The sequence below is a fragment of the Bombina bombina genome, chromosome 6 (assembly GCF_027579735.1).
Source record: "Bombina bombina isolate aBomBom1 chromosome 6, aBomBom1.pri, whole genome shotgun sequence".
Lineage (NCBI taxonomy): Eukaryota > Metazoa > Chordata > Amphibia > Anura > Bombinatoridae > Bombina > Bombina bombina.
This window is the reverse complement of record NC_069504.1, coordinates 433,910,111-433,933,606: the sequence shown is the minus strand read 5'-3', so window position 1 is coordinate 433,933,606 and position 23,496 is coordinate 433,910,111. Positions and strand designations below refer to the sequence as shown.

General features: G+C 39.1%; 1 long non-coding RNA gene across 1 annotated transcript in view; it reads left to right on the top strand.

The window, feature by feature from the left end:
* The window catches only part of LOC128663051 (uncharacterized), a 47,399-nt gene that overhangs the window by 17,669 nt on the left and 6,234 nt on the right, over positions 1 to 23,496 (top strand). The window contains exon 2 of the long non-coding RNA XR_008402826.1: positions 19,217 to 19,293. This is a non-coding gene — a long non-coding RNA (uncharacterized LOC128663051). The remainder of the gene's footprint in view (positions 1 to 19,216; positions 19,294 to 23,496) is intronic.

The window sequence follows — 23,496 nt, the reverse complement described above, 5'->3', positions numbered from 1 at the left end:
CTACAATTTAATTATTATTTATATTGTAGCTATCTTAGGGTTTATTTTAAAGGTAAGTATTTAGTTTTAAATAGGATTAATTTAGTTAATAATAGAAATATTATTTAGATTTATTTAATTAATATTTAAGTTAGGGGGTTTTAAGGTTAGGGTTAGACTTAGGTTTAGGGGTTAATAATTTTATTACAGTGGCGGCGGTGTAGGGGGGGCAGGATAGGGGTTAATAAATGTATTATAGGTGTAGGGGGGTCAGATTAGGTGTTAATAAGTTTAATATAGGTTGCGGCGGGGTCCGGGAGCGGCGGTTTAGGGGTTAAACTATTTATTTAGTTGCGGAGAGGTCCGGGATCGGCAGGATAGGGGTTAATAACTTTATTATAGAGGGCGGCGGTATAGGGGGGGCAGTATGGGGTTACTGGGTATAATGTAGGTTGCTGCGGTGTCCGGGAGCGGCGGTTTAGGGGTTAATACATTTATTATAGTTGCGGCGGGGTCAGGGAGCGGCGGTTTAGGGGTTAATATGTATAGAGTAGCTTGCGGTGGGCTCCGGGAGCGGTGGTTTAGGGGGTAATAACTTTATTTAGTTGCGGTGGTGTAGGGGGGACAGCTTAGGGGTGTTTAGACTCGGGGTACATGTTAGGGTGTTAGGTGTAGACAGCTCCCATAGGAATCAATGGGATGTCTGGCAGCAGCGAACTTGTATTTTCGCTATGGTCAGACTCCCATTGATTCCTATGGGATCCGCCGCCTCCAGGGCGGCGTATTGAAAACCAGGTACGCTGGGCCGGAAAAGTGCCGAGCGTACCTGCTCGTTTTTTGATAACTAGCAAAAGTAGTCAGATTGTGCCGCACTTGTGTGCGGAACATCTGGAGTGACGTAAGAATCGATCTGTGTCGGACTGAGTCCGGCGGATCGAAGCTTACGTCACAAAATTCTACTTTTGCCTGTCTCTAGCCTTTGATAACTAAGGCGAATTAGCCTCACCACAAATACGCTACGGAATTCCAGCGTATTTGAGGTTGACGGCTTGATAACTACCCCCCTTTGTGTCAACTTGTGTGCATGTTATCAGGCCAAAATCACCAGGGTATGTAAACTTTTGATCAGGGTCATTTGGGTAGTTTCTGTTGTCATTATGATTTAAAAAGAGTAAACACAGTTGATTGATAATAAATGGCTTCAGCCAAACACTAACCATCAGTGAAAGAAAAGTTTTTGTGTTATTCATATTCTCTGAAAAATGGCCAAGAAATCATAAATTCTGCCAGGGTATGTAAACTTATGAGCACAACTGTATATATCTGCACAAAACAGAGGGGGAGCCAATATAGTGCAATATGAAATGCACTCACAATGAAATTAACAAGTAATTATTTGAAATCAAAGAGTGCCTGAAAAGGGGTGTTGTTTGCAGGGCTAAAAGCTTTGAAATTCTAGATGATTATATTGATTCAATTGTCTGAAATTAAACCTGAACAGAATGTTTACTTATCTTTTAAACTTTCTGATAAACTATCACTCAAGTATCTTAAAATGTCTCTTCTATTGTCTACTGCATTTAGTATAACAATGAGACCATCTTTATCTGCACAGGTCAGTATACTGTCTTGATAAGTAGTACACATGGAATTCAATGTATCACATTGCTTTTTACTCATAATCTGTGTAATTTATGACACAACTTCTTATGATTTAATATGATTTTGTCTCCACTTGAGAATGGAGTGCACCTGTCACTGGAACCATCTTATAATAATAATATATATAATAGCTAAAACTCTGCTGATCTTTTTAGATTTGTAGAAGGTGGTACAGTTAATCCTTCATTTTCACAGTTTTTAGTATCCCTATCAATGTGCTATTGTATAATCAAATTCATTCATTGTCTCACTCATAGCTGGGATGTGTTTTATGATTTATTTAATTTTTTTCATTTTTAGATGATTGTTGGGGTTTTTTTTTGTTTGTTTTTTAAATGTTGCAAATAAAGCATCAGTTTTTAAAGGAGTAGCAGAGGATTTTCTGTATTTTTTCAAGTACTGTCTTATGAGACATTAGAGTGGTTGCTTTTAGTCCTCTCTTCCAATATATCAGCATGGAGATCAGGTTATGTGTTTCTACATTAGTGATCCAATAGAGACCAGTTTTTGCACCACAGTGATCTCCATGACACACTTGGAGACAGGGATTACAGCAGGCAAATATAACATACATAAAAATGATTATAGGAATAGTCTAGTCAACATTAAACTTTCATGATTCAGATAGAGTATTCCATTTTACGCAACTTTCTAATTTACTCCTATTAACAAGTTTCTTCATTCTCCTGGTATCTTTATTTTAAAAAGCAGTAATGAAAACTTAGGAGTCGGCCAATTTTTGGTTCAGCACCTTGGTAGTGCTTGGTGATTGGTGGCTACATTTCGACACAAATCAGTATGCGCTAGCCAGGAGCTGAACAAAAATGGGCCAGCTCCTAAGCTTACATTCTTGCTTTTTCAAATAAAGATACCAAGAGAACAAAGAAAATTTGATTATAGGAGTAAATTAGAAAGTTGCTAAAAACTGCATGCTCTATCTGAATCATGAAAGTTTTTCATTTTGACTAGACAATCCCTTTAACCCCTTAATGACAACTGACGTACCAGGTACGTAATGCAAAAACTAACAGTTAATGACAATGGACGTACCTGGTACGTCAATTTTCTAACAGAGTGCTGGAAGCGATCACAATCGCTTCCAGCAGCTCTGAGGGTATTGCAGTGATGCCTCAATATGGAGGCATCCTGCAATACCCCTTTACAAGCCTCCGATGCAGAGAGAGCCACTCTGTGGCCCTCTCTGCACCGGTAGCGATGGTGCCGTTGTCCAGGTGGGAGCGTGCACGAGGCGCGTGCGCGTGAACATAGTCCGAGTACACGGGGGCGTGTGCACGAGTCGCACGTGCATGTACGCGCATTAGCCACACTGACACCAATGAGGGCAGAAAGGGAGAGAAAGGTAAAACATTTTTTTCAAATATAAATGGATCTGGGAGGGGGAGGGGGTGGGGGGGGCTGCTACACTACAGAAAGAGTTAAGTTAAAAATAAAAAATACTTTGTTTTCTGGGGCCAAACTGGGTACTGGCAGACAGCTGCCAGTACCCAAGATGGCGGTAATTAGGTAGGGGAGAGGGTTAGAGAGCTGGACGGGGGGATCAGGGAGGTTGGGGCTAAGGCAGGGGTCCATCACAGCTAAAATATTTTATTATTTTTATTTAAAAATAAAAAAAACCTCTTTTATTTAGTACTGGCAGACTTTCTGCCAGTACTTAAGATGGCGGTAACAATTGTGGGGTGGGGGAGGGAAGAGAGCTGTTTGGGAGGGATCAGGGGGTGGGATGAGTCAGGTGGGAGGCTGATCTCTAAAATTAACCCTGCAAGCTCCCTACAAGCTACCTAATTTAACCCCTTTACTGCTGGGCATAATTCACGTGTAGTGCGCAGCAGCATTTAGCAGCCTTCTAATTACCAAAAAGCAATGCCAAAGCCATATAAGTCTGCTATTTCTGAACAAAGGGGATCCCAGAGAAGCTTTTACAACAATTTCTGCCATAATAGCACAAGCCGTTTGTAAATAATTTCAGTGAGATACCTAAAATTGTGAAAAATGTAAAGTTTTTTTTTTTATTTGCTCGCATTTGGCGGTGAAATAGTGGCATAAAATATACCAAAATGGGCCTAGATCAATACTTGGGGTTGTCTACTACACTACACTAAAGCTAAAATTAACCCTACAAGCTCCCTAATTAACCCCTTCACTCCTGGGCATAAAACACGTGTGGTGCGCAGCGGCATTTAGCGGCCTTCTAATTACCAAAAACCAACCCCAAAGCCATATAAGTCTGTTATTTCTGAAAAAAGGGGATCCCAGAGAAGCATTTACAACCATTTGTGCCATAATTGCAGAAGCTGTTTGTAAATCATTTCAGTGGGAAACCTAAAGTTTGTGACAAAATTTGTGAAAAAGTGAACTTTTTTTTTTTTATCGCATTTGGCGGTGAAATGGTGGCATGAAATATACCAAAATGGGCCTAGATCAATACTTTGGGTTGTCTTCTAAAAAAAATATATATATACATGTCAAGGGATATTCAGGTATTCCTGACAGATATCAGGGTTCCAATGTAACTAGCGCTAATTTTGAAAAAAAGTGGTTTAGAAATTACAAAGTGCTACTTGTATTTATTGCCCCATAAATTGAAAAAAAAGCAAAGAATGTGTAAACATTGGGTATTTCTAAACTCAGGACAAAATTTAGAAACTATTTAGCATGGGTGTTTTTTGGTGATTGTAGATGTGTAACAGATTTTGGGGGTCAAAGTTAGAAAAAGTGTGTTTTTTTCCATTTTTTCCTCATATTTTATCTTTTTTTTTTTTTTTTTTAGTAAATTATAAGATATGATGAAAATAATGGTATCTTTAGAAAGTCCATTTAATGGCGAGAAAAACGGTATATAATATGTGTGTGTACAGTAAATGAGTAAGAGGAAAATTACAGCTAAACACAAACACTGCAGAAATGTAAAAATAGCCATTGTCATTAAGGGTAAGAAAATTGAAAAAATGGTCCGGTCATTAAGGGGTTAAAGGGACACTAAACCCAATTTTTTTCTTCCATGATTCAGATACACCATGCAATTTTAAGCAACTTCCTAATTTACTCCTATTATCAATTTTTCTTTGTTCTCTTGCTATCTTTATTTATAAAGCTGGAATGTGATGCATAGGAGCCGGCCCATTTTTGGTTGAGAATCCTGGTTATGCTTGCTTATTGGTGGGTAAATGTAAGCCTCCAATAAGCAAGCGCTATCCATGGTGCTGAACCTAAAATGGGCTTGCTGCTAAGATTTACATTCCTGCTTTTAAAATAAAGATAGCAAGAGAACAAAGAAAAATGGATAATAGGAGTAAATTAGAAAGTTGCTTAAAATTTCATGCTTTATCTGAATTGCGAAATAAAAAATTTGGGTTCAGTGTCCCTTTAAGTTTACACATTTCTCAATAATATTTTCCTATTCACATAGGCCGAGACTCCTAAGGATAGATTTCTGCAGCAGGGAAAGAGCCTGGTGTTTGAACTTTCAAGTCCCTAAAGGATATTTGGTCGATGTGAATTGGGACTCTTGTCTCTTCCCCTTCAGTGGGATACAGGCTTGTGTTTTTTATTATCTTGTGAGTGTTTTTAACCGTTTTATACATAATAAATACAAAAACGTCTACCTTGATGTGGGTTTGCGCTTTGTTCTTCTCGCTACAGGATTTCTCAATAATAATCGTAATAAAAAGGGGACGTGATCTTCTTGTATTCCATGACATAGAGTCATAGGGCCTGAAGATCATAGAGAAAAACTCACAAAATCTGTTGGCGTTTTTTTGTTTTTTTATATTATATTGTAACGTAGATGTTTCTCCTTTGTATCCTGAACCAGCATAGCGAGATAAACAGCTCTAAAATTAAAATTTGCCTTCTAAAATTCTTTGCAGGACCTCATAATATTGAAGAGATTTGTAAGTTACAGAAGGGAGCATAGAGTTTTAAATGACGGAGGAGGGAATTTTAGAAGGTGGGAGCAAGGATGTTCTTTTTTTTTTTTTTTTTTTTTTTTTTTTTTATATTTTATTGATTTTCAAGAAGGTGTACATATATACAAGTCAGTTACCTTATGCGCCACGCAGGGCCCCCAGTAGTCCAATATGCTCTAATATAGACAATTTAAACTTCATTATCCGTATAATTCCTTCCTATTGTACGAAAGGTATGGTAAAATAAAATTTTTATCTTTCATAAAACAAACTCAAAAAGAGAAAAGAGAAGAGAAAGAAAAAAAAAAAAAAAAAAAAAAAAAAGGATGTTCTCTCTCCTCTCCCCCCCCCCTCCCCCATCCGCCCTGTCATTCACCCGGAACATAGATAAACTGCTAATCCCACAGGCTCCACTGGGTTGGTCTAATCTCTGTCCTCATTATCATTTATCCATATACCTGGAAACTGTCCTGCTAAAACTTGAAGTTGAACATAAGCCGAGTTTTTAAATGGCCTGACTAAGGCCTTCTGTGTTTCCTCTGGAAAGGAGATAATAAAATTTTTCCAGCATTTAAAAAAACTGGCTAACTGGGTATCTGTTGGGTTCTGTAAACTATGCTGCTCAAATATATAGTGAGCGGTCAGTGCATTTTTCAGCTCTTTTAAATTTGGTGCTGATTTAGCTTTCCATGCTCTTAAATTAAATTACGTCCAAGTAATATAATTATATTAATCATTTTATGATTCCTAACCGCGGTTTGTGGCTTCATTAGAAAAAATATTTCTATGGGTTGTATCACGTGTTCTATTTTAAGGGTTATTTTCATCCAGTATATTACCTTGGCCCAAAATTGAGCTATTTTAGGGCATGCCCAGAAACAATGTAACATATCGGCTTCAGCTGAGCTGCATCTAGGGCATCTAATCAATGTCTTATACCATTTGGTTAATTTTATCGGGGTTAAATATACCATTAAGGCCACTTTAATCTGTGATTCTTTCCATGTGGTTTGTACCCAACTTTTCTGAATCACCTTAAAGGCATTCTCTATCGTTTCCTTATCTATTTGTGGGAATACTTTTCCCCATATCGTCACAATATGTTCTATTTCAGCTACATCTGATTCATAAGTAAGAAGGGCATAAAACGGGGCAATAGAATAGATCCCCCCTTGAAAGATGTTAATTCTACTTTGAATCTCGGACAGTGACCATTCTATCCCGTAATTTTTTTTAAGTTCATATATAAGGTGCCTTGTCTGTAGATAGGCATAAAACTCTTTGTTTGATAATCCAAATTGGTTGCTGATTTCCCCGAACGTTAAAGGTTCTAAATCTGTGTTCATCATTTGCGCTACATAGACTAACCCTTTGCTGAACCAAGATCTGAAAACCTCATCTGTAATTCCTGGCATAAAAATAGGGTTCCCGGTGATGGATAAGTATTTAGACACATGAGGCGATATATCCAGACTCACACAGAACTTTTGCCAGGCTATAATGATATTCTTAAAAGTTTCTAACATAAAGATCTGTGTTGGTAAAGCTGTAATTGGGCAGTGTAGGATAGCATCTAAGCGATAAGGAGCTATTAATGCAGTTTCCCATTCTATTGAAGATACTTGATCTTGTCTTGTCAACCAGTCCACTGCCACTTTAACCCGTGCTGCAAGACTGTAAAGAGATATATTAGGTAGTGCCAACCCAGCAGCTTCTAGATTGTTCATCAATCGTACTACCGAAATTCGTGCTCTAGAGCCCTGCCATAAAAAATCTGGAGCATGCCTTATTAAATTTTACTATGTCTTTTTTGTGAATATGTAGTGGAATATTCTGAATGAGGTAAATATTTTGGGGAACAAAATAGTTTTTATGAGCGTGACTCTAGCGGATAAAGAAATAGGGAGGTTTATCCAGTCTTCCATCTTTTTCTTGCATTCTGAAAAACATTTATTGTAATTCAGATTATACCATTCTTGTGGGTTCGGGTTTAATATAATCCCTAAATAAGTTATCTGTGCGGTTTCTCTAAAGGGATGTTTTATCGTTCGAACTTTTTTATTTAACCAGAGTAGTTCAGACTTGGATACATTAATTTTAAACCCTGAAATCTTACCAAAGATATTAACTGTATCCAAAAATATCGGAAGATTCTTATTAATATTGCTTAAACAGAGCAGTATATCGTCTGCGTACATCAGCAGAACCAATTTCCATGCCCCAATTCGAATCCCGTCTAGTTGTTGCCTCAGAAGAATTGCTAGTGGTTCCAATGAGATGTTAAATAGTAACGGGGATAGGGGGCATCCCTGACGTGTGCCCCTATGTAATTCCACTGGTTGTGATAACTCTCCGTTGATAAGCAATGAAGAGATTGGGTTAGAGTATATAATACGAATCACTTCTTGCACATGTCCTTTCAGTCCAAACTGCTCTAAGGAAAAAAATAAGTGCTTCCAGGAGACGCGATCAAACGCCTTCTCCGCGTCAATGGTTAAAAGTGCTAGATCTGTCATCCTGTTATGCCTAGTTGTGCTGAACTTATACCAGAAATAATCAATTAATGTCATAATCTTACGCGTGTTTCTGGAGGGGTTTCTCCCAGCCATGAATCCCGCTTGATTCTCATGAATTATTAAGCCGAGATACGGTTTTAATCGTTTTGCGAGCATCGATGTTAACAATTTATAGTCGCCATTCAAAACTGATATAGGCCTGTATGAACCAGGCGACTCAAGATCTTTGTTTTTTTTGGGAATTAGAGAAATTACCGCTGCCGCAAAGTAGGGGGAACACTTATTATGTTCGATAAAGTAATAGTTAAATAACTTAACTAAAGATGGAGCGATATGTAGTTGCAAAATTTTGTAAAATTCAGAGGGCAGACAGTCAGGACCTGCTGCCTTATTATTCTTAGCGGCTGCGATTGCTTCCAAAATATCCTCTATAGTAATTGGAGCATTAATTTCTGCTAAGCTCTCAGGGGGGATTTTAGGAACCTTAAATTTGCCCCAAAATGTCTCAGTTATTATATCTTGCTCTTCTGCCTCATATAGTTCCGAAAAAAATTCATAAAAAACTCTAGAAATATCTTTACTACAAGTGAATCTCTCGGTTCCCTTTCTGATGGCATTTATCTTGTTTCTGTTGTTAGATTTGGTCAATCTCGCCACAAATTTAGCGGATCTACCCGCATAACCGCAGTAGAGGGCCTTTTGCCTTAGTATTTCTGCTCTAGTTTTCTGTTTGATAAAAACATCTCGAGTGGATTTAGCGGAAATATATTTCCGCCAGTGAAGGGTCGAGCGATCCGCAAGATATGTACTATATGTATTCTTAACATGATGGGACAGTTGAATTTCTTGTTGCCTAGATTTCCTTTTCATTTTACATAGATACGCCTTTACTTTGCCTCTTAACACAGCTTTGGCTGCTTCCCAAAACACTTCAGGTTTGCTTTCATAGTCTCGATTATAACTCACATATTCTCGCCATTGCTCGATCAACCAGTTATTAAATTTAAGGTTGTTCATTAGATATTTTGGAAAAAATATAGATTGATTCATTGCTCTATCTGGCCGTGGAGAGTTACAAGTTAATGAGATTATGGCGTGATCTGATATCACTATATCCCCTATCTCCGCTTCCCAATCTAGGCCAATCAGGGGTTCAGCGATCAGAAAAAAATCAATTCTAGAGAGTGCCTGCTGGCCTTTTGACATGCAGGTATAGGATCTCAGATCCGGATTCTGTAACCGCCAGATATCTATTAATCCCAATTGTGAACAAAATCTCTGCAAAATGCGGGTCTTTCTATCCGGGGTAGGACTACTTACTCCTTTAACCCTATCAAGAGAAGGATCTGCTATTAAATTAAAGTCCCCCGCTATAATAAGGTTCTGGCCTGTGAATTTGTGAAGATGTATAACTAATTTATCCCAGAACGCTTTATCAATGTTATTAGGTCCATATACGTTACATAATACATATCGGGTATTATTATGTGTTAATTCTAAAATTACAAACCGCCCTTCTGAATCTATGATGGAAGATTCTATCTTATAGTCAAGTCTTTTGTTCAATAAAATTGCCACTCCCCTCTTGCGAGCATTAAAAGGGGCAGCAATCACTTCCCCTACCCAGTTGGTCTGAAGTTTCGGAATTTCAGTAGCTTTTAAGTGTAACTCCTGTAAGAAAGCGATATCCGTTCTAGTTTTAGCCATCTGTTTGATTATTGCTTTTCTTTTAATTGGGGAGGTTATACCTCCAACATTCCAGGAGGTTAACTTAAATGGTACTGCCATAGTATATAATATTAAAAATAAAATACATTATACTCCTGAAAATAACATAATAAACAAATTTGCAGTGGAGGTGGGTACGAGAGGGAGGACGAGAGAGAAGAGAGGACGAATGGGAGGGAGAGAGAGAAGAAAGAGAAAGAAGAAAAAAAAAAAAAAAAAACACAAAAATTTATAAGTATAAATTTAAAACACACCAATTTAGTAAAAAGAAAAACCATATACTCCATTCTATATTCTGTTAATATTCATCTACGCAACCGTTCATCATCATTTCTGCTACCTTTTCAAGGGATACCCATTTCTTTGCATAAAGACATTGCTTCCACGCTATTATTCACTACATAAGTCATTCCTGCCTTATTAACTATAAGTTTAGCTGGATATAACAGTCTAACACTGCATTCAGCTTTCAAAAATTTGTCAAAAAAAGGGGTCATCTCTCTTCTTTTGGCCCTAGTTTCTGAAGAAAAATCTTGAAAGATCCAAACTCTATGAGAGTTAATATTAAGGGAATTAAGTTTCCTATAGTGGGTCAGAAATAATACCTTATCTTGATAATTAACAAACTTAAAGATAATGGGCCTTGGTTTAAGTGTAGTATTGTTTTCTCTAAGTGCCCCTACTCTGTGCGATCTCTCAATCAGAAATGGCGTAGGGGGAGGGGGAATCAGGAGCGCCTGAGGCAGAGTGACAGAGACAAAATGTAATACGTCTTGGTATTCAACCGATTCAGGCAGGCCAATCACTCTCAAGTTGTTCCGCCTTGACCTGTCTTCGAGGTCCTCTACTCGAGCTTGTAATTGAGCAATGGCCTTGTCCTGAATGGTTGATACAGAACCAATAGAATTCACTCTGTCCTCTAAGTCAGACACTCTCGTCTCGACCTCCTCCATTCTGGCTGTAAATTGCCTAATCTCAGTCGAGAGATTAAAAATCTCTGCTTTTATTTCTTGTTTAACTGCATCTAGCTGTGGAGCCATCATTTTCGCCACTTCCGCGGCAAATTCTGAGATGTCATTAAAACAAAAATTCCCTGCTCCATGTTCTTGCGAGGTGTCTTGGGGCACCTCTATATTTTTCGGGTTACCTCTCTTGTCTTTTGGTTTAGGTGGCATTATAGGTGAAGAACCTTTCTGCTGGGAGATAAATCTCTCCATTCACCTCAGTGCAAATGTGATTTGTGTTATATATAAACAGCAATATGTGAATATATACGTATATATATCAAACACTGTCAACCCTTAGGGTATATGACAGAGTGCGTATAAGTGGAAAAAAAAAAAAAAAAAAAAAATTTCAGCAAGTGAACAAAAAGCTGAAAAAAGAAAGTGATAAAAACAGTGAGTCTCAGTGGGGAAAAAAAAAAAAAAAAAAAAAAGCCACAATTGAACGCGGGCTGTATTGATCCCACTATCACACATATAGTGAAGTAAAAAAGTGACAAAATCAGTGAGTCTCAGTGAGCTCTGAAGTGAAAAAAAAAAAAAAAAAAATTATAAAAAAAATAATGTGAATAAATTTAGTCTAGTATTGTGATATAACCTAAAAATGCGGTTCAGCAAAATTTTCCATATTTAAGACAAGAGACCAAAATAGCCCCTGATACTTTTCCAGTTTCCCTGACATCTATATATAGTTATTTTCAAGAACTTTTATGATGTGTATGACACACAGTATCTAAAGCTTGATATTTAGTAAACAGCCTAGACACAGAAAACAGGGTTATATTAGGCCTTACACGCTGCACAGGTTAGATACATAGCTGAGCCTAAAGATATAAAACAAATAGAACAGCTACTACTATTGTGCAGAAACAGTTATTGTTCTCCATCAAGTTACGTAACAAGAATTGCATCAATATCTCCCCACTCCCTACACTCTTTCTTTAAAGGTAATGGCCCAAACAATAATATCTAGACTTAAGGGCAATATCGTATAACATTTCATTTAGACTTATGGTAGAGCAGTCCACAATTGAAGTCCAAATTAGTGCAAACCTTGATACTGATAGTTATTTACATTTGTTATTTAGATTTGCCTATATTCAATTAAGGTTTACCATACAGTAATGCAGTGTTGCCCCTCTAAAACAGAGCAATATAGTATATAAGAAACATCTTAACAAAATCCCTTAGGGGCCATTTATGATGCTGCCCAGATTATCTTAAGGGGAATAATAGGTGATATGCATATTACTGCAATTTTATGTAGCAGCCGGATCATGTGTCTCAAAAACACCCAGTTACTGATCCAAAGATGTTTAGTGTCAAAGTTTTTACAGGTCACCCATCAAGCGTGCTGCTGAGAAAAATGTAACTTGTAACCAATGTCAGAGTTTCTCTTTGAAATTGCTCTAATTGAGCTTACCGTCTCCTGGGCACAGGTACACAAACGTCCAGGCAAAGTTATATTACCGTGACAGCTTTATAACTGATTAGCTTCCATCTCACCTATGTGCCGCTGAAACTGTGAGCCTGTTCTGTCGGGTATTTCGCAGCAGGAGACAAAGGGAAAACAAACAAACGAGCAGACCAGTCTTCACGGCCCCCCTGGGCGCGCCTCTAGCAAAACGAGGGTGTGTCGACAATCCACCACCGGATTGGTCCAAGGCTCAGACACCGGCTCCACACCTTCTCCTCCGGCGAACTCGACCTCGCTTCTGGGACACGGCTTCTCCCGGCAGATGGGGAGTTTCTGGCAGATATCATAGGTATGTATTTCATCTGACTACTTCGTCTCCCACCACCGTTCACTTTATCTGAGGCTTTTCAGACTGCGCTCACCCACAGCCGCGCTTATTACCGTATTACCCAGTTTAGTATGGCTCCTGGGGTTGCGGTATGCCTATGCGCTGCTCATATCTTCCATGCTTTCCTTTGCGGCCCTAAACCATCTGTAGACAGCAACGGTATGCCAAGTGATGTTACCTTTTAGGCAGAGTGTCCAAGTGTGATGGTTAGAGCCAGGTGCAGCTGGTTATCCTGGCTTCCTTACACTTCAATATCTTCTCCCTCAAACGTGAGGGTTTGGAGGAGTGCTCTTAGCAACAGAGCGATTTCAGCCTTCTGTGAATTTCTATTCCGAGATCATCAATATGATCGGATGCCGGACCAAGTGCTTTCTCAAAGGCCAAGGCACACTTCGGAGGCTGGAGATAACTCAAATCCTTTCGTCCGCGGGAAAGGACATAGGACCGACGAAGCAGACAGCAGCTACCTGCAAGCTACCTGGTCGCTCCGCCCCCAGCCGGAAATTCCAGCAAGGATGTTCTAATATGGATTAGATAATCTTTCCAGACCAGAGAGCTTTAGATCAATGGTCCCATAGACTCTTGATAGGTAGCATATAGTGGACTGTTTTACAGATGCTACAATGTTGCAGCAAGTGTTTATGCACCTAGTTTCCTGATCAGGTTTTATTGACTATAGAGCAAAGAGCACTTCTAAATTATTCATTTATTCTGCTTTGTACCCTCATTTGTATTTTATTTTTTTAAAGCGTATTCATCAGTTTTCATTAGCTTCTAGTTAACATCTGATTATATTCGTCAATAAAATCAATATGTCTCAAATGAAGTATTTTTTCAATTTAAGTTCTCTGGGACCCTTGATCTCTCAAATGGTGTTCCCAAAACTCCAAACCTCACCTTAGTCTAGACTATTTCAGGATTAAATGCTCCTTCAAGAGAAAAATACCCACATTTTACTAGTTTTGTACTATAAGAGTGCTTTACGTATCTCATTTTCTTTGTTAAATATTGAAGGCAATGGGGTAAGATTTACCACCCCTGCAGGCGGACAGGTGCGCATGTAGTGAACCTGTCCACCTGCAATAACCACTTGCGATGTTGACTGAATGGCAAAATTTATCATTGAACAAGAGAATTCTTGTGCAATGCCGCCCCCCCCTCCGGCACAACGTTAGAGCAGGGAATAATGCTGGATTATCCATTGTTGTAAAAAATACATAACTTGTAGACTGCACCATATTCCCTATGAATGGCCATTTTGTAACCAAAGAGCTACATTTTTTTATCCCCAACATGATTATAGTATAATAAATTAGTGAAAGTCTGTTGCTTTAAATGTGTATCTCTTTCAGATGTATAATGTGCTATAAAAATACACAAAATCCTAGAAAATATAACCCCCTTGTACTGGTGATGTTGCTTCCGGGCGGCGGCCATGATAGGTCGCAAGACTGACTACTTCTTCAAATCTTAATACTAATCCACACACAATCCTCTCTCCATCACCCCATCAAATAGTAATTTTCACCTATTATTCTACAGAAGGCTTTTGTGAATGATACGAGAATTCTTGGATTTGACGCTGAATTCAGCCTACCGGAGAACTTTTAAGGTTGCAGCCTGTTACTCAACCCCCCTGGCAGGGCACTTGCGTCTGTCGTTATAGTGCAGTGAAAACCCCGCAAGACACTGCAGGACCTTTCTTAGCACTGATCTCTCAGGGCTAAATGTCTGCTAAAATGGAGAAAACAGCGGAGAAGACACTATTATATCAACTAGAAGAGCATTTCCAAAAACTACATAAGCTATGTAAAAACTGCTTTGATGGGATCTACCAAAAACGTGAGCTACACAAGAAGAGCTACGGCGACCTGGGGAAATATCCTATACCTCCCGCTGAACCTACTAATGAAGGTGAGCGCTGTGAAGGGGCACCTCCACCGACCAACATAAGTCCCCACATAATTGAAGTTCATGTAATGCCAGAGATGTCGACCACTTATAGTGGAGAGAGCGAGAAACATTTGGTGGTATCCCCATGGCCCTCGCCAGTGGAAGTGAGAATGTCTGCTGTGGGTCTAATAGTCCCACCGCATCTGGATCAGGACGAGCCATCAGCTATGGGATTTGAATATCGCCCAGTTCTATCAGCCATGGTGGAGACTGGAAATTTGGTTGATGTCGGAAGCATAAATAGACAACAGCCGAAGTGGATGAGAGAGCTGTTGCAGACGCAGGCAGATCCCCGAGGCTCCATTTCCTGACAGCGTATGATGCTGTGGTTGCAGGATGAGAGTGCCGTTACAGTCACGCTGTAGCCTAAACCTACAGAGTCCCTCAGCCTGCTATGCCTGCCACCAGACTCCGAATATCCACAGGCTAGTGGAACGATTATTAGCAAAGCTAACGTTGGGATTACGAAACTCCACTCTCACCCTTTTAGGCCAAAAGTTCTAGCATGGAGAGGTGGACTTTCAAAGGGCTTCACCTTCTGGGTCTGCTCAAAAAGACGAATTGGCATAGGTTAGACGCTTCAAGAAAGGAAATTGCCACCTTGTTACTTTAGTTGTGAGTAGTATCCTGTGCAGAGACCTTTGCCGACGAACACTTCTCTAAATAAACTTTGTGGTGTATAGTCTATACTTTGCCTAATTTACCTACTGTGTAACCTACATGCCGCTATGTGAAGGGTAACTAGATATAGAACATGGGTACACAGGCACATTTAACTTTAGATAGGAAGAGCGGGTTGCTTTCAAGCATATCCTTGTGACGCCAGATGGCTGATGATACCTTTTTAGGCTTTATGCTTGCTTGTGCCCAGACCCTAGATATTTATAAATTAGTTAATCACTGACTCTAATGCCTTTGTTCGTATATAGAGTTATGTGGTACATTAGGGGTGACATAGTAGGTTATGTATGTTACTATAGCCCATTTACTTTACAAGCCCTGTCAGAGTTGTAGCAAACAGGCTTCCTTGCCCTTTATTACAATACCTAAGGGGGGAGTATGAACCCTGGGAGAATAATGTATGACTTGGGTACAAGATGATGGATGGTTTATGTGTTAAATGGCCACATTATATATGCTTTGTGATGCAAATTTCCTATTTTGTTATGTTCCTTGTTATGTTAGAATTTAGATATGCAGTCATTTCCCCCTCTAGAGAAACCAAGATGATTATCATTTATGCTGCTACATTTTAGTGTGCTCCTACATACTTGAGTGCCTTTCTTGAAGCTATTAAGATCTAAATAGTTCTAGGGCTTCACTATAGATTCTAGGAGACTTTATTAAAACTATAAAAAAGAGGTTCTCATTAGGAGATCCAAAAGTGGTCTCTCTTACTAGAAACAGCCCCCTATCCAAGGTTATGAGTTTACAACTGAGGTTCAACAGCGGCCTCTTGTGTCACCTGGGAGGCATATAGAATAACAGTCATTTTACCTACATACTATGCTTTTGAAATTTCTATGATACCTGTGTAACATTGTGTCCTGTTTTTTTTTTCTTATTTTATGTATGCCTTATATAGAACCTCAATAAAAAATAAAAAAAATAAAAATTCATACAAAGGAAAAATTACAAGTGGAGCATCAAAATGCAAATGGTATGGAGTGTTAACACCATTTGTGTGCAATATATTGTGGATCAATACCGTTTGCATTTTTGCCTTTCTATTAAATGAATGGTTGATATTTATTGTGTGAGCGGTAGGATGGTGAATGCTACCATATTCATAAAGCGCAAAGTGTGCGCTACTACCACTTTGAAAGCATAGGATGTTCTATATGTGCATCAGGAGCAAAAAAATACTTTGGTCAAACATTTTAACCTGATGGAGCATTATTGAAAGCTGAAGGCCGAGCACAACATATCAAGCTACTTTTTAACAGCTGCGCTCCACTTGTAATTGGGGCCAAAATATTTTAAAATTCATATTCAAGTTTCAACAAAGAATACCAGAACAAGGAAGTAAATTAGATTTAAAAGAAAAAAGGGCTATATCTAAATCATTAATTTAATTATGACTTCCATGTCCCCTAAAGGAAAAGTAAACACCTTGTGATTTCAATATAAAATGCCTAGTTATGCGTAATAAAACAAGTTTGCTATATACTTTCATTGTTTATTTTGCCCTCTTTTTATGTAATGTAGCTCTGAAGAGTTTGGAATTTCTAAATGCACCCTGCTAACTTGCACGGCAAATCCTGCTACATACTGTATGTTTTCCTAACTGGCTTTAACAGATAATGATTGCAAAACAATTCACTTTATACTAAACTTTATGACAGTGACTAGCCTTGTTGTCTACAGACTAAGGGGCCGATTTATCAAGATGGGCCGCAAATCTGCAGTGGGCGGCATTGCACAAGCAGTTCACCAGAACTGCTTGTGCAATGTTAAATGACGACAGCGTATGCTGTCGGCATTCAGCGATGTCTGTCGGATCATGTCAGACAGACATTTGATAAATCGACCCCTAAAGCTCAGATTGGTTCCTCCAAATAAGGCAAATGGTGGGTGGAGTTTTGCTGTTGAAAATCAATTGCAGCAAACAAGATGTTAGTTTGTTTTAAAAATGTTTAAACCTGGCTGATTTGTTATACTTTAGCAAAACAACAGTAATGTCATGTAATTACAAGGTATTTGCTGACCCATTAAGTAAATTCATATATGATCACTGATACTATAATTAATACACTTGTTCAAGCACTGATACCTTGGGGCCTATTTATGAAAGGCCTGCCGGACATAATCCGACATTGCGGATCATGTCCGACAGACCTCGCTGAATGCGGAGAGCAATACGCTCTCCGCATTCAGCATTGCACCAGCAGCTCTTGTGAACTGCTGGTGCAACGCCGCCCCCTGCAGATTCGCGGCCAATCGGCCGCTAGCAGGGGGGTGTCAATCAACCCGATCATATACGATCGGGTTGATTTGTGGCGTTGTCTGTCCGCCTCCTCAGAACAGACGGACAGATTATGGAGTAGCAGTCTTTAGACCGCTGCTTCATAACTGGTGTTTCTGGTGAGCCTGAAGGCTCGCCAGAAACACGGGCCTTCAAGCTCCATACGGAGATTGATAGATAGGCCCCCTTACCTTTACTTACATGTAAAATATTAATCTAACGTGCAGCCACTAGTGTTCTAGATGTTTAAATTAACACATTAATGAAAAATAAATCTACTTACTATAAAAAGTGGTCTGTCTAAATAGTGAATCAATCAGTCATTAAACAATAAGGTTAGATAGACTTGGACTTGCAAAGGCAGTCCATCTGATAAGTGAAGTAGTCTTTATCCATATAACAAGGTACATACAAGATAAGATTTGAGGTTCCACAATGCAGGCTCACATGACTGTTATACATATATATCCTCAACCACAAAGAAACCAAAACGTGTCCATGCTCCTGAATAAGTATTCACCATGTCCTTCAATAGTCCTGCAATAAGACGGGTCAGGTATGGGTGGCAAGCAATTTTCTTTCTTTGACGGAGTGCATGCCGGCTCACTGTACTTTTTAAATGAAAATATGAGGCTTTCATTGATAGGCTACTGTGTTTTGCTGTTTGATGATAGAAAACGGAAGCCCTTCAATAATATTATAATTGTGTTTTTAATAGAAAAAGTACTTAAAGTAACTATAGCGAATCATGTCCGCCGCACATCGATAAATGCCAACAGCATACGCTGTCGGCATTTATCATTACACCAGCAGTTCTTGTGAACTGCTGGTGCAATACCGCCCCCTGCAGATTCGCGGCCGCTAGCAGGGGGTGTCAATCAACCCGATCGTATTCGATCGGGCTGATTGCTGTCCACCACCTGAGAGGTGGCGAACGAGTTAAGGAGCAGCGGTGTTAGGACCGCTGCTTCTTAACTTCCGCTTTAGGCGGAACTGAAGCTGAGTGGGTCGGAAGCAGCATCCGCTGCTTCATAAATCTACCCCTAAGTGCTATTGCATTGTCTTTTTATCATGCATTTGTTGATTCTACTTTAAAGGGATAGTAAAGTCAAAATGAAACTTTGATTCAACCAGAGCATTTAATTTAAGTAAGACTGCTTACTTCACAAGCTTATAACTCTGACACATACGTATCTATCCAAAAATATCCACATATCTATCCAACAAAATGACATTGATAAGTTTTGCTTACTCTAGTGACAATTCCAGATTGGTTCCTCTAAATAAGGCAAGTGGTGGTGAGAGATAATTTAAAAAAAAACGGCAGCAAGCAAGGTGATTATATATTTAGAAAGCTTTCACACTCAGCAGAATGTTTCCTAAATAAAGGGAAACCCCCAAGTAGCTGCAAGAGCAACTTCTGGAAGAATTGGTCAACTCACTAGATTCGAGAAATAGTAAAAATATCAAAGATCTGGTTTCTTCAGTATTCAGCTTCTAGACCTTTAAGTCAAACTGATCTGGACCTTGAGCGTGTGTGATCAAGCAAACGTGCATGCATACGGTCTACCCTGTACATAGCAAGTATATTATAAAGTACTAATGGTATTTGAAATGTACTACTGAATGTGCTGTCTCTGTAAGATTATTATTATCTTTATTTGTACCACCCTTACAGATTCGGCCATGCTATAAAGATCAGACAGGGAAGGTAAACTGGTACAGAAGAAATAGAAGGTTCTATTCAGCTGATGGGTGAGCTGATTGTTTCATCTGTGCTCTAGTTAAGATACCTTACCTGAGTAAGGGTCCTGAGGACTGGATTTGGGAAACACTGTCCTAGAGAGATTACAGTCTACTTGGTGGTTGGAGACAAAATGTATCATTTATTTATTTATACATTTGAGTTTTAATGGAAAATTACAGAATTTTGACTTTCTGGTGTTCTTGCGGGTGAATGTTTTATTATCACTTATTTCCAGTACATCAAAATTAATAACCACAAATTGTCCTTCACCAGTACTTAGATTACAAAAATGAATGCAAAAGCACTAACATATTCCTGTAAAATCTTTCTATTTTCAAATATTCTAAACGAGTAAATCTGCCTGAATTAATGTGAATATTTTTCTTGTGTCTGATTATATTTGAATAAGATTATATTACAAAGTTCTGTTGTTTTGTATCTTTTCGTGTGTGTCTGATGAACCTATTCTTTGTCATTTTAATTAAAAATAAAAACATTGTTTTTCAGAAAGAAAGCCAATATATGAAACAAATATTTAAACAGCTAATTTATACAGGTTGCACAACATAATAGGTGCTCCTTATGGCTGGTTGCAATGGCCAGTTATTGACTCTCTATATATAACTGGCATCTATGCTATGTAGGTTCCAAGGCTACTACTCTATAGAAACAACATTTGAAATTGAAAAAGTCTTTTAGTTGTAGCAGTCACACAACAGAGAATGCAGCTATTTAGTTTTAGACAAAAAAATAATGTTATGATATAAAACACAAAAGTTTCCTTTCGTGATTCAGATAGAGCATGTGATTTTAAACAACTTTGTAATTTACTTCTATTATCAATTTTCTTTGTTCTCTTGGTATCCTTTGTTAAAAAGCAGGGACATATGCTTAGAAGCCGGCCCATTTCTGGAGCACTCTATGGCAGCAGTTTTGCAAGAATGTTATCCATCTGCAAGAGTATCAACAAAGAATACCAATGTAACAAAGCAAATTTTATAATAGAAGCAAATCAGAATCTTTTTTTGAAAATGGTATGCTCTGTCCGAATCACAAAAGGACATTTTTGGGTTTCATATCCCTTTAAAATCTGTCTATGAACTTGCTGTCAAAATATGTTCATGCTGATAACATTTTAAACCCTTCACTACCGGGACTGTCAGAGAAAAACTTGCCCCAAAATACCAGAGAATTATTAGCATTTTTGCTATCACTCCATATAAACAGAAATAGAGCCTAGTTTTTATGATTTAACTTGCAAAACTATATATATATATATATATATATATTTAAGTAGACAACCCAAGGTATTGATCTAGGCCAATTTTGGTATATTTCATGCCACCATTTCACCGCCAAATGCGATCAAATAAAAAAATGTTAACTTTTTCACAAACTTTGAATTTCTCACTGAAATTATTTACATACCACTTGTGTAATCATGGCACAAATGGTTGTAAAAGCTTCTCTGGGATCCCCTTTGTTCAGAAATACCAGACATATATGGCTTTGCCATTGCTTTTTGGTAATTGCAGCTGTGCACCACCCCTAATATTCCTGGCAGTGAATGGGGTTAATTATGTAGCTTTTAAGGTTAATTTTAGCTTTAGTGTAAAGATTACCCTCCCACCTGACACTTCCCACCCCCTGATCCCTACCTGATCCCTCCCAAACAGCTCTCTTCCCTCCCTCACCCCCATTTTAGGACTGGCAGACAGTCTGCCAATATGAAAATTTAAGGCATTTTTTTTTAAAATGAATCTCCCTAATCCCCCCAAACAGCAATCTAACCCAACCCCCCTCTAACTAGTGCCCGCCATCTTAGGTACTGGCAGCTGTCTGTCAGTACCTTTAAAAACACTTTTTTTTCTATTTTCTGTAGTGTAGTGTTCCCCCCAACTCCCACCTCCCATGATCATTAGTTTGGGAGCTACACTACAGGAAAAAAAGGTGGGATGGGGGTGTGGGAGGTCCCTGAGTCCCCATCCCTCCCTTTATATTTTTATTTTTTGCGCCATCCCACTTCCGCCACCTCCCTTACACCTCCACTGCTGGATTGCCCACCTACCTCCCGGATTCCTTCCCACGCCTCCCGCCGTCACCAAGAGAGTCACCATCTGTAATAATCTGGAATCTGCCCTCATATGAAACTGGAGCACCGATTGCGCTCAGGTTTGATATGCGGGCAGATGCCTGGAGCTCAAGAACTCTAGCTCTCGGCTGTAACGTAACTGCCGAGACTGCTGGAGCTTCATCAAACTCCAACGTATATATATATATATGTTTTGCGGTATGATAGGCAAATTACCGCACAGCGTATATATATGTACGATTGGATAAAGAGGTTGATATAAAATGTGTCTCTGTTATTGATATGTAGCTTGCAGCTTATTAAGAATTTCTGTTCAATAGGGTGGCGGAGCTGACTGCCGAAGCGATAGGACGCACAACTCAGGAGCTCTGGGGGTTTTAATCAATTATAGAAAGCTATTGCAGGTTTTGGTGATAGCGGAACCTTTATTTGTGATCCTAATGGTAACACCCTGCCTAGCATTACCCTGGAGAATCTCTGGACCCTGTTTGGTGATTATATCCTAATCTATGCTCTTTGTCAAGGCCCACGAAGCTGCTGGTTTCAAAAGCCACTAACTAGGCTACTGCAGACATCTGATTAGACACTGAAAACCTTGAGATCTAGGCTGTCGGTCCCCCCCCCCCCAGAAAACTGGGTAAAGCCACCAGAGCTCATCATACTATATTACAAATAACTCTGTTATTGACAATAACAACACAGCAGAACCAATAATAATGGCGGCCATGTGGGAGAAGAAACTACTCCGGACACTAGACGACCAGTTTACCGCTATGGAGCATTTACTAATAACAATAGTTCCAAGGCTGTCCAAAACTCAGCGGTATACCACAGACAGACAACTGGAGCCAGTCACGACTGATGTGCCAGGTGAGAGAGGATACTCAGTGGATTATTGTGGGGAAGATAATCCACATTTGCCTAATAGTCCTAACGCCGCAACTGAGCGAGGGGATATCCTCTCCACTGCTATGAATGATAGTTGGAGCTCACAGAGGGGGGAGATATCTAAACATGATGCATTAGTTACATCAAGTACACCGCAGCCGATACATGGTTGCACCCCTGAGGTTAGATCAGTGGAGTTTCCTCTAGTGGATCCTAACCTGGACACATACCTATACGCTTATATGCTGATATGTCTCTATGCCAGGAACTGTGTTTGCGCTTTTCTACCGGGGAATGTTGATGGAGCTGCTAACCTACTTTTTACATTTTTTGCTGGAACTACAAATAGAAAGTCTGCCCTGTCTAATAGTTCCCAGAATACACCATCCATGCAAGAGAACAACACATTGGATAACAATATCTCTAAAATGGCAGCTAAAACGAGCTCTCAAAGACCAAGCTCTTTTCAACTTGTTCATTGCCCTGGACCTCCGTGAAAGCAGATTAGAAGTTATGACTCCATGGTATAAGTTCTACATATGAGAATGATGCTATGGATGACTTTGTCCTATGGACTAATATAGATATCATAAACAGGTTATAGTTGAATTCTTAACAGTTATCATATATGCTATGCTTAATAGTTACTGCGAGGTAGCCCTTGTCTTTCTTGTGTATACTGTGTTAGTAACTTCTCCTATTTCTAGTTATTTTAAGGTCCTCTAAAAAAGTAGCCGGGGACAATTAGTACTGTATATAAATATATATATATATATATATATACAGGGAGTGCAGAATTATTAGGCAAATTAGTATTTTGACCACATCATCCTCTTTATGCATGTTGTCTTACTCCAAGCTGTATAGGCTCGAAAGCCTACTACCAATTAAGCATATTAGGTGATGTGCATCTCTGTAATGAGAAGGGGTGTGGTCTAATCACATCAACACCCTATATCAGGTGTGCATAATTATTAGGCAACTTCCTTTCCTTTGGCAAAATGGGTCAAAAGAAGGACTTTACAGGCTCAGAAAAGTCAAAAATAGTGAGATATCTTGCAGAGGGATGCAGCACTCTTAAAATTGCAAAGCTTCTGAAGCGTGATCATCAAACAATCAAGCGTTTCATTCAAAATAGTCAACAGGGTCGCAAGAAGCGTGTGGAAAAACCAAGGCGCAAAATAACTGCCCATGAACTGAGAAAAGTCAAGCGTGCAGCTGCCAAGATGCC